Source organism: Salvia miltiorrhiza, chromosome 4 (genome assembly GCF_028751815.1).
Source record: "Salvia miltiorrhiza cultivar Shanhuang (shh) chromosome 4, IMPLAD_Smil_shh, whole genome shotgun sequence".
Taxonomy (NCBI): domain Eukaryota; kingdom Viridiplantae; phylum Streptophyta; class Magnoliopsida; order Lamiales; family Lamiaceae; genus Salvia; species Salvia miltiorrhiza.
In genome coordinates, this window is record NC_080390.1 from 54,777,407 (window position 1) to 54,790,221 (window position 12,815).

The window sequence follows — 12,815 nt, forward strand, 5'->3', positions numbered from 1 at the left end:
AGTCGGCAAAAATAAAAAAATAAAATAAAAATTGAATTTAATAAATTAAGTATGGGTCATATGAAGTCAAGATTATGCAGCTAGAGAGGGGATTGAAGGTTGCTAAATGCGGTAAATGAGTTAAATATATTAATTAATATAGGAATATTAACTCATAAAAAATAGAAAATTAATATAGGAATATCAAATATGCCTTTCTTACTTGTGGTATTATACTTTTTTGGTGATTAAAAAAAAGTATTATACTTTTATGTCATAGCTCGATGAAGCATACTTTTAAGGATGCTATGCGCGTGATTTACAAAAATGGCAATCTTGATGGAAAGCCATGTCCATTATTTAACTAGCCATATCAAATTATCAATCTTAAATTTGGTCAAAATCTCGATTAATAGTAAAATCGATTAAAATAATAATTATTCGATAATTATCACGCTACATTTTAAAGTTTGTATGCTAAATCAGAATGTGATGAAACTTCAATAATTACCACACTATCTTCTAAAGTTTATATACAAAATCAAATTTTGATTAAAAATCAGTATTTTACAGACAATTAATCTCTATTAAAATGGGAGTCTTTTATATCACTCAATATATATTGATTGAAGTATCAATATATGTTAGAGGCTTAGAGCTAGTGGGGAGAAGAACTGCAACAAACTCAATATTAAAAGCACCACATCAACTAGTATAGTCTATAGTCTATAGTCTATAGCATATAACAATAATTAATATATGCATGTTGTGATCACACAAAAATAATTGAAAAGAAAGATGGGAACATGTGTGTAGAAGATATTTTAATGTGGGCAATAGGACACATATATAATTGAAGTTCAATTCCAATATATATATATATATATATATATATATATATATATATATATATATATATATAAAAGTAAAGGGCCATCCATGTCCATATTATTTCCAGGAGGTTTTATGGGAAGGATTGAAGCAAGAAGCTGTCAGAATAAGCCAAGGACCATGCTTCAGACAATGAAATTCTGTGCCTCAAAAATACATTTAAAAATATGATCACAAGCTGCCACTTACATGCTGCCAAGCTTGGCAAGACTTCACCTATCCTCTAATTAAACAGGGTTTACAGCTGTGCCTCAACACATTAATGTTGGCTTGAATAAGCCCAATGGCTTGGTCCGAAACCCTAGCCTCGAGAGTCGAGACCCCTTCGGATGGCCCCCACACTCAACGATATATATATCTTTCTCGTACAATATCTTCTGAATTGATCTTGAATAAGTCGGTGGCTCGGTCCAAAACCCTAGCTTTGAGACTCATTCTTATAGGGGTCTCGAGTCGTGTGGACCACACACACCTTTGTTGGTGATACTGAATGGTTTTCTAGCTAATCGTACAGTATCTCCCAAATCTTGAATTGTTTCTCGATGTTGGGTTTGAGAGACTCCGTGCTCGTCGTGACATGATTGATTATTAACATTAAAATTCAAGAGCCTCGAGACCACTTCGGGATGGGCCTCAGAATTGATCTTGAATAAGCCAGTAACTTATAGTTCAAAACTCTACACAGCCTTGTTGGTGACACTGATAAAACGGGTTAATTTTCTATCGAACGTACTGTTGGAAATATGGTTTTAAAACCATATCTGGAAATTATTATTTAATTAAATATTTATTATTTAATTAAAATAATGATTGGATGTTAATCTACATCTCGAGTAGATCAACGTGATATACTTGAAGTCTCAAAACCGATTTCCGATGAGTGAGATATTGTATGTCAAAGTTTGGATGTTGAAGAGGGAAAAATAACATTTGTTATGTTATCCCACATTGGAAAACATAGAGATGTTTTTCATGTATAAGAATAGCAAAGCACATGGAGTTAATAAATTGACTTGTGGGCTTGCTAGTGGGCTTGATCTAAGTACTAGCCTCGCGCGCACACACACGCGCGCCGCCGCCGACGACGATCGATCGGACGGACGGACGACGACGTCGCCGCCGCCGGACGGGCGGGTCGGGTACGGGCCGCGGCCAAGGACTTGGATCTTGGCAATTGGTGCTTTGGGGTGGTGTTTGGGGCCCAAACTATTTTTTGGACCAACTCCATTGGGCTTTTATTTTTTGGCCCAACAAAATTATTTTATTGGCCCAACAGGATTTAATTCCCAAGCCCATCACCAGCCCACCAGCAACAGTTGTCAGCAGCAGCAGCAGAAGCTGGAAACAGAAGCACGCCATTACGACTTTTGCATGGCAACTTCAGCACGCCAGTACGACTTCTGCGCCCACCGGCCAAACTCTTCAACCTTCCAGCCGTAGGAGTGGAATTCAATGAATTGAATTCATACTCACCACATGCCTATAAATAGGCCTATGGAGAGCATGCAGAAGAACCACGAAAAATCCTGCATTCTGCCATTTACAAACCACTCTCCCTGCAAACACTTGTGCTCAGTTCTTCATCCTTTTTAGTTCGCCGGAGCTCGCCGGATTGTGGTGCTACATCCGACGAGACGTAGTCGTTTTACCTTTGGGGAAGATACGCCAAACCGAAGAGCACTACCGGGGCGATAATCTTCTTGCGGGAAGAGATTTATCTCGACTCGACTTAGTTTATACGTATTATTTATTTATACAGTGTATTACAATTGTATCTAATTATTTGAGTTGTAATTTCTCAAATTATTTACTTTGTAATATTTTCAATTATTTTGAGTCGTAATTTCTCAAAATAAATATTTTGTAATATCTCGTTCGTGTACCCGGTTCTAACAATCGCAAGAAGATTATTTTTCTCTGCCGTTGATACACGTTCGAGAAATGGCTCACACCGACGTCAATATGGATGGCTCCACCACCTCTGCAACCATCGGTTCAACCACGTCGTCAATATTTTCCTCGTTTGCATCAACGGGGGCTTCTTCGTCAACATCTAGAACTATTGGTCTTGCCGAGAAACCATCAACGTTCTCAGGCAAGAACTTCAAATATTGGCAAGAGAAGATGCTATTCTACCTCACAACCGTGGGGTTTGCCGGATTCTTAATGGAGGATAAACCTCCAACCCCGAGTGAAGGGGAAGGGGAGACAAGCCAAGAAATTCGTGCCGGATATTTGAACTGGTGTCGCGGCGACTACTTGTGTCGTAACACCGTTCTCATGTCTCTGGACGAACGGCTCTACTGTGTTTTCAAGGTTCATGAAACCGCGAAACAATTGTGGGAGGCCCTTGATCTAAAGTATCAAGTGGACAAGGCGAATACTACCAAGTATGTCGTTGCCAAATGGTTGGAATATAAAATGGTTGACTCCCGACCATTGATGGACCAAGTGGAAGAATTCCAAAATCTTTCACATGAGGTTCAAGCCGAAGGGATGCCCTTGGCGGATGCATTGCTCGTTGCAATCATCATAGAGAAATTACCTCCTAGTTGGAGGAAATTTCAAAACCTTTTGAAGCATGAGCGCTCGGAGATGTCCGTGCCGATATTAATATCCAAGCTTCAAATGGAGGATCACGTGAGAAGTCGTGATCAAAAGGGAAAAGCTCCAATGGAGGCAAAGGCCAATCTCACCGAGAAAGGCGGTCCCTCCAACAAACGTGGTCGTCCTAACCCTAATTATAAGGGTAAAGGAAAGCAAAGCGGTAGTCAACCATCAAAGTTTGATGGTGTATGTTATAATTGTGACAAAAAAGGTCACATGGCTAAGGATTGCCGCAAGCCAAAGCGGAAGAAGGCAAAGAGCAACGTGAACAACGTCGAGAAGGACTTCGACGATTGGAACCACGATGACTTTGCTGCCATGATCTCCGAGGTGAATCATGTGGATAATCCTAACGCTTGGTTCGTGGACACCGGCGCTACCGTCCATATATGCATAAATCGTGAGTTGTTCCACAACTACAAAGAAGTGGAAAACAAAACGATAATGGAGGCTAGCGAGCGGACATCCCAAGTCCTTGGCATGGGAGATGTGATTCTTCAACTCACGTCGGGCGTGGAGATCACATTAAAAGACGTATTACACGTTCCAACTGTCCGAAAGAATTTAATTTCGGGCTTTAGGCTTACGAATAAGGATTTTGAATTGTTTTTCAAATCCGACTATGTTGTAATACGCAAGTGGGGAAAGTTCCTAGGGAAAGGCTATGCCTCCGAAGGACTTTTCAAACTTGGTGTAAGAGCTTGTAAGCCTGCCAAGGCTAAGATCAATAAAGATGCATCAACCTCTTCTGCTTACTTGATTGAGTGTTCAGATTTATGGCATTGTAGACTTGGACATGTTAATCTAAATGCTATAAAGAGATTAGTAAAAATGAATTTACTAAAAGTTGATGAATACAACTCACAAGAAAAATGTGAAGTTTGTGTTGAAGCCAAAATGGCTAAGTTACCGTTTAAATCGGTAGAGAGGAGCACTCAACCTTTGGAACTTATTCACACCGATGTTTGTGATTTAAAGTTCGTGCAAATAGAGGTGGCAAGAAGTACTTTATCACCTTTATAGACGATTGCACAAAGTATTGTTACCTTTACTTATTGAAAAGTAAAGATGAGGCTATTGAAGCTTTTAGAAACTTCAAAAATGAAGCCGAGAATCAACTTGGATGTCGAATTAAGATGGTTCGAAGTGATAGAGGTGGAGAGTATGTAGCTCCGTTTGCTGAATTATGCAACGAAAGTGGTATAATCCATCAAACGACGGCTCCTTATTCACCACAATCTAACGGCGTTGCTGAACGCAAGAATCGAACTCTTAAGGAGATGATGAATGCCTTGTTGATTAGTTCAGGATTACCCCAGAACATGTGGGGGGAAGCTGTCTTAACGGCCAACTATATCTTGAACAAGATTCCACTCAAAGGGAAAGAAGTAACTCCCTATGAGCTATGGAAAGGAAGGAAACCTTCGTATAAATACCTCAAAGTGTGGGGGTGTTTAGCCAAGGTAGAAGTGCCTTTACCAAAGCAAGTTACAATAGGACCTAAAACGGTGGATTGTATCTTCATTGGTCATGCACTTAATAGCAGTGCCTATCGTTTTATAGTGCACAGATCGGAGATACCTGATATACATGTTGGGACAACGATAGAATCAAGGAATGCTATATTCTTTGAAAATATCTATCCTAACAAGGATAAAGGTACATCGAACTCTAATGATGGAGTTGATGGTGATGCTACAGGTTCTAAACCTATGGAAGTAGCTAGTAATTCTACTCAAGTAGATTATGCCACGGGTTCTAATCATGTACCACCTAATAGGAAAAGACCAAGGTCTAAACCTATGGATGTAGAACCGAGACGTGGGGAACGAGTTAGAAAAGCTAATGTCTATGGACCGGATTATGTTGTCTTGATGCTAGATGGCGAACCGGTGACGATTAAAGAAGCTATGTCTGGCTCAGATGCAGCTCTCTGGAAAGAAGCCATCGATATTGAGATTGATTCCATTATGCAGAATCATACTTGGGTGTTAGTGGATCTACCACCTGGAAGTAAAGCTTTAGGATGCAAATGGATCCTAAAGAAGAAGTACAAATCTGATGGTACTATAGATAAGTACAAAGCCCGACTTGTCGTTCAAGGTTTCAGGCAGAAAGAAGGGTACGATTTCTTCGATACCTATTCACCAGTGACCAGACTAACATCTATTCGGATGCTTCTCGCTATTGCTGCCTTGCACAATCTCGAGATTCACCAAATGGATGTGAAAACTGCGTTCTTGTATGGCGAGTTGGAAGATGAGATATATATGAAGCAACCTGAAGGGTTTGTAGTACCTGGGCAAGAGCACAAAGTATGCAAACTTCAAAGGTCTTTATATGGGTTGAAGCAAGCACCGCTTCAATGGCATTTAAAATTTGACAGTGTAATGTTGTCAAATGGATTCAGAATCAATGAGTGCGATAAATGTGTCTACATTAAGAATTCTAATAACGGATATGTTATTGTTTGTCTTTATGTAGATGACATGCTCATCATGGGAAGTAATTCCCGAGTGATTCAAGAAACCAAAGGCATGCTAAGTAAAAATTTTAGCATGAAAGATATGGGCTTAGCTGATGTTATCCTTGGAATTAAAATTCTAAGAAGACCTGATGGTATTACTATAACACAATCTCACTACGTTGAGAAAGTGTTAAAGAAATTCAACGCTTTTGACAAGCCAATAGCTAAGACACCATGGGAACCTAGTGTGCATTTGAGTGTACACAAGGGAGAACCTGTTGACGCGATAGAATATGCGAAGATTATTGGGAGCTTGTTGTATCTAACAAATTGCACTCGTCCCGATATAGCATGCTCGGTCAACAAGTTGGGCAGCTTTACAGCTAACCCTAGTAATGAACATTGGAAAGCTCTTGAAAGGGTTTTGAGATATTTGAAATATACTCAAAACTATGCGATTCATTATACTAGGGAACCCTCTGTACTTGAAGGGTACTGTGATGCAAATTGGATATCTGATGCCAAAGACTCGTTTTCAACGAGCGGTTATGTATTCACTGTGGGGGGTGGTGCTGTGTCTTGGAAATCCAAGAAGCAAACATGTATTGCTAGATCGACCATGGAATCAGAATTCATAGCTTTGGATAAAGCTGGTGAAGAAGCCGAGTGGCTTAAAAATTTCCTCGAGGATATTCCATGTTGGTCGAAACCTGTGTCGTCCGTGATAATTCATTGTGATAGTCAAGCTGCTATCGGACGAGCACAAAATCATTTGTATAACGGTAAGTCGAGACATATTCGTCGACGTCATAATACCGTGAGACATTTGATCGCTAGTGGAGTTATCTCAATTGATTATATAAGATCAATTGATAACATAGCGGATCCTTTGACAAAAAGTATCCATCGAGATCAGATGTATAAACTGTTAGGGGGAATGGGTTTAAAGTCCACAAATTAAGGATAATCATAGTGGCAACCCAACCATGATGACTGGAGGATCCCAAGAACTTGGTTCAATGGGACAACTAAGCTATGAAAATCCGTGTGTTGAACACTCGAATTGCCTAGGTTCCCATGGTGTCTTAGCTATTGGCTTGTCAAAAGCGTTGAATTTCTTTAACACTTTCTCAACGTAGTGAGATTGTGTTATAGTAATACCATCAGGTCTTCTTAGAATTTTAATTCCAAGGATAACATCAGCTAAGCCCATATCTTTCATGCTAAAATTTTTACTTAGCATGCCTTTGGTTTCTTGAATCACTCGGGAATTACTTCCCATGATGAGCATGTCATCTACATAAAGACAAACAATAACATATCCGTTATTAGAATTCTTAATGTAGACACATTTATCGCACTCATTGATTCTGAATCCATTTGACAACATTACACTGTCAAATTTTAAATGCCATTGAAGCGGTGCTTGCTTCAACCCATATAAAGACCTTTGAAGTTTGCATACTTTGTGCTCTTGCCCAGGTACTACAAACCCTTCAGGTTGCTTCATATATATCTCATCTTCCAACTCGCCATACAAGAACGCAGTTTTCACATCCATTTGGTGAATCTCGAGATTGTGCAAGGCAGCAATAGCGAGAAGCATCCGAATAGATGTTAGTCTGGTCACTGGTGAATAGGTATCGAAGAAATCGTACCCTTCTTTCTGCCTGAAACCTTGAACGACAAGTCGGGCTTTGTACTTATCTATAGTACCATCAGATTTGTACTTCTTCTTTAGGATCCATTTGCATCCTAAAGCTTTACTTCCAGGTGGTAGATCCACTAACACCCAAGTATGATTCTGCATAATGGAATCAATCTCAATATCGATGGCTTCTTTCCAGAGAGCTGCATCTGAGCCAGACATAGCTTCTTTAATCGTCACCGGACATTGGAAAGCTCTTGAAAGGGTTTTGAGATATTTGAAATATACTCAAAACTATGCGATTCATTATACTAGGGAACCCTCTGTACTTGAAGGGTACTGTGATGCAAATTGGATATCTGATGCCAAAGACTCGTTTTCAACGAGCGGTTATGTATTCACTGTGGGGGGTGGTGCTGTGTCTTGGAAATCCAAGAAGCAAACATGTATTGCTAGATCGACCATGGAATCAGAATTCATAGCTTTGGATAAAGCTGGTGAAGAAGCCGAGTGGCTTAAAAATTTCCTCGAGGATATTCCATGTTGGTCGAAACCTGTGTCGTCCGTGATAATTCATTGTGATAGTCAAGCTGCTATCGGACGAGCACAAAATCATTTGTATAACGGTAAGTCGAGACATATTCGTCGACGTCATAATACCGTGAGACATTTGATCGCTAGTGGAGTTATCTCAATTGATTATATAAGATCAATTGATAACATAGCGGATCCTTTGACAAAAAGTATCCATCGAGATCAGATGTATAAACTGTTAGGGGGAATGGGTTTAAAGTCCACAAATTAAGGATAATCATAGTGGCAACCCAACCATGATGACTGGAGGATCCCAAGAACTTGGTTCAATGGGACAACTAAGCTATGAAAATCCGTGTGTTGAACACTCGAATTGCCTATTCCTTGTAGAACAGTGAGTGTTCGGAAACCTGCACGTGGTGAGGTTAAGTCTTTGACTTTTAATGACTCTAGAACTCCTCGAAGAGGACAAGTATAGCAGGATACTTGAGTTAAGAGTCACCTATGTAAGTGTGAAGTGGGGCCGCTTCGATTGAAACACTTATGAATCCAAAGAGGTGTTCCAAGGCCAGTAATGGACACAAACGTGAGAACGAATAAGGATTGAAGCAATATTGTGTCAATATTGTTGACTCAGTATACACCGAGGAGGACTAGTTCAAGGAACACAATCCACTAGGCCGCCGGTATACTCGATAATATTGACTATGGCAGGTTCAAAGCCACAAGCTACCTTTCCAAATGCAATGTTGTATCTTAAGAGGACTGAGCTAAGTGTTTGCATACTTCGCATACTATTTTCTCACTCATGTGGGGGATTGTTGGAAATATGGTTTTAAAACCATATCTGGAAATTATTATTTAATTAAATATTTATTATTTAATTAAAATAATGATTGGATGTTAATCTACATCTCGAGTAGATCAACGTGATATACTTGAAGTCTCAAAACCGATTTCCGATGAGTGAGATATTGTATGTCAAAGTTTGGATGTTGAAGAGGGAAAAATAACATTTGTTATGTTATCCCACATTGGAAAACATAGAGATGTTTTTCATGTATAAGAATAGCAAAGCACATGGAGTTAATAAATTGACTTGTGGGCTTGCTAGTGGGCTTGATCTAAGTACTAGCCTCGCGCGCACACACACACGCGCGCCGCCGCCGACGACGATCGATCGATCGGACGGACGGACGGACGGACGGACGACGACGTCGCCGCCGCCGGACGGGCGGGTCGGGTACGGGCCGCGGCCAAGGACTTGGATCTTGGCAATTGGTGCTTTGGGGTGGTGTTTGGGGCCCAAACTATTTTTTGGACCAACTCCATTGGGCTTTTATTTTTTGGCCCAACAAAATTATTTTATTGGCCCAACAGGATTTAATTCCCAAGCCCATCACCAGCCCACCAGCAACAGTTGTCAGCAGCAGCAGCAGAAGCTGGAAACAGAAGCACGCCATTACGACTTTTGCATGGCAACTTCAGCACGCCAGTACGACTTCTGCGCCCACCGGCCAAACTCTTCAACCTTCCAGCCGTAGGAGTGGAATTCAATGAATTGAATTCATACTCACCACATGCCTATAAATAGGCCTATGGAGAGCATGCAGAAGAACCACGAAAAATCCTGCATTCTGCCATTTACAAACCACTCTCCCTGCAAACACTTGTGCTCAGTTCTTCATCCTTTTTAGTTCGCCGGAGCTCGCCGGATTGTGGTGCTACATCCGACGAGACGTAGTCGTTTTACCTTTGGGGAAGATACGCCAAACCGAAGAGCACTACCGGGGCGATAATCTTCTTGCGGGAAGAGATTTATCTCGACTCGACTTAGTTTATACGTATTATTTATTTATACAGTGTATTACAATTGTATCTAATTATTTGAGTTGTAATTTCTCAAATTATTTACTTTGTAATATTTTCAATTATTTTGAGTCGTAATTTCTCAAAATAAATATTTTGTAATATCTCGTTCGTGTACCCGGTTCTAACACGTACAATATCCCCAAATCTTGAATTAATGTTTGTCTCGGTGTGGAGTTCGAGAGACTTCGTGCTAGCTCATAGTTAGTGATGGGATTGATTATTAACATTAAAATTCAAATCTTGAGACAGGAAGGAGTGGGGAAGGAACATGAGACCTAATGATATGCTATCTTGTTCCAAACAAGGAGGTGATTAGGCTTATGGGATTGAATTAATTAGCCTTGAGAAGTGAGTGAGGGACAAACAGCTAGGGATGTATATCATATTACAATATTATTATTAATTAGGAGTATTAAATTTCTTCATGTGCACACAATAATAATTAAATTAGTTGAATTTTGAATTTGAAATTTGTTGTGATCAGAGACAGGGGTCCCTAGATGTTGGGGAAAGGACAAGTAAACGCCAGGAATTGAAAGGATTAATTCAAGGACCAACAAAATTTAGTCCAAATTAAAAGGTCCCCTCAATATATAATAAATCACCATTTTAATTACTTGTGAGACAAATTGTTAAAAATAAAAAATAGTGAAAATTTTCGATGTTCTTCGATATTTAGAGCATCCGCAATGGGTTTACTTGATAGCCTACTTGATAGTGGGGAACCACATTGAGTAAGTAGTGCTGCATTAGAGTTACTTGATAGCCTACTTGATTTTTTTAATTTTAAAGAGGAGAGTGAGATTTTTAAAGAGGAGAAGAGAATTAAAAAAAAATAAAAATAAAAAATAGATCGCTCGTGTATACCCGAAGGCTCGAGTAGGCCTCGAGTAAGGCCCCCCGCAACGCCCTACTCGAGTAGAGCGCTCTACTCGAGGAGCGTTGCAGATGCTCTTATAACGATTAATTTTTCAATCGTTAATCGATCATTAAATTAACAATCGGATTTTTAGTCGCTATAAGACGAAACGATCATCCAAATAACGATCCCTGATCAATCAATTTTTAAAATCGAGTTTTCAGTTTTAACGACCGAATTTTATGTGATTGAAATAGCATTTTCTAGTAGTGTCGAGTTGTGAAAATGAGATTCGATATATGGAGTCACAATTGAAAGAAGAATAGTGATGAAGAACTAATTGGGTAGTGGGCATTAAGAGTTGCGTATTTTGTTTTTATTTATCTTTGTGAGATAACATCGAATCTATCGCCAAGAAACTTTGTCTGATTAATTCTGTCATCACAAGATGTGTTGTTTGAAGAACAAACAGAATTGAATATTGTGTTTGCTCTTCATATATATCATCTTTCTGCTTAGGATAGAGCATGCAGAAACATTATTATTATTATTATTATTATTATTATTATTATTATTATTATTATTATTATTATTATTATTATTATTATTATTATTATTATTATTATTATATGATTGGTGTTTGCCATATAAGGAAAGTGCTCAAGATTCGTGCGACAATCCAAAAATGAATACTGTTGAAGCTACGCGGGACGGAGGGAGTAAAGATAAACATATAATATACTTACAAATCAAATTTTATAAAACAAAGCTTAATAGTTCTATATTTTTTTTTTGAATTCAGGTATATAAATTCTTTAACAATGATAACTAAAAGAGAGCCAATTTTTTATTTTAACTCTTCAACTTCGTTTTATTTTTATTTTCTTATGCCACGACAGTTGGATTTTTAATTAATCTCTAATCAATATTTTATATTGTCTTCAATTTAAAAGTTGAAAATTCAAAAATTTATATCTCTCATCGTAAATTTAACCAAAACTCAATATTTAGATTAAATTTCTTATGCCACGGGCTGATATCAATGCCTATATTGGGCTTTTGAATTATGTTAAATTTTAGATTTTCAAAATTTGTACAAGCCGTGATATGGACGCCAATATTGGGCTTACCAATTACTATTATAAAAAAAGATTGTCTTTTGTTTTTTGTTTTTTTTTTTTTTTGAATTAGGATTGCAAATTTGCAAGAGGTATCTAACTACAATCAAATAAGTCATTCGTACACAGACAAGACCTCTACACTACACAGAAATTAAAAAAATCACTCGTGCACAGGTAAGACCTCTACACTACACAAAAATGAAAAAAAAATACTACACGCAGATAGGACCATTACATCATATAAAGGTGAGATAACAACCGCACGCACGCAGAGGGAACCACTACACCACATAAAGAAAATAACCGCATGGAGACGGAACCACTACACCACATAAAGATGGAAAAACTACTTGTACGCAGGCGAGATTGAACCCAAAGATCACTACATCATATAAACGTGGGAAAACTACCTGCACACATGCGATATTGAATCCAAGACCTCTCATAAAAGAGAGTATTTGAATGATTGAACCCAAAGATCACTACATCATATAAATATGGGAAAACTACCTGCATACATGCGGGATTGAACCCAAAACCTCTCATAAAGGAGAGCCTTTGAATGCCTTAATTTTGCCACTTAAATTATGATGATATTACATAAGAATAAAAATATATGGACGTGGTAAGATAGACATAGAATAAAGTAGTGAAAAAAAATTGAAAATTATATTATAAGACATAGATATTTTTGCTTTTATTAAAAGTTTAATGAGAGTGACCGGCCTTACCGTGAAAACAAGAACACCTCATCTATTCCAGATTCTATCTGGCAACATAGAGGGCCACGATTTTGATTTCAACAGCTAACGAAAATATATGTCACCGTTAACTTTT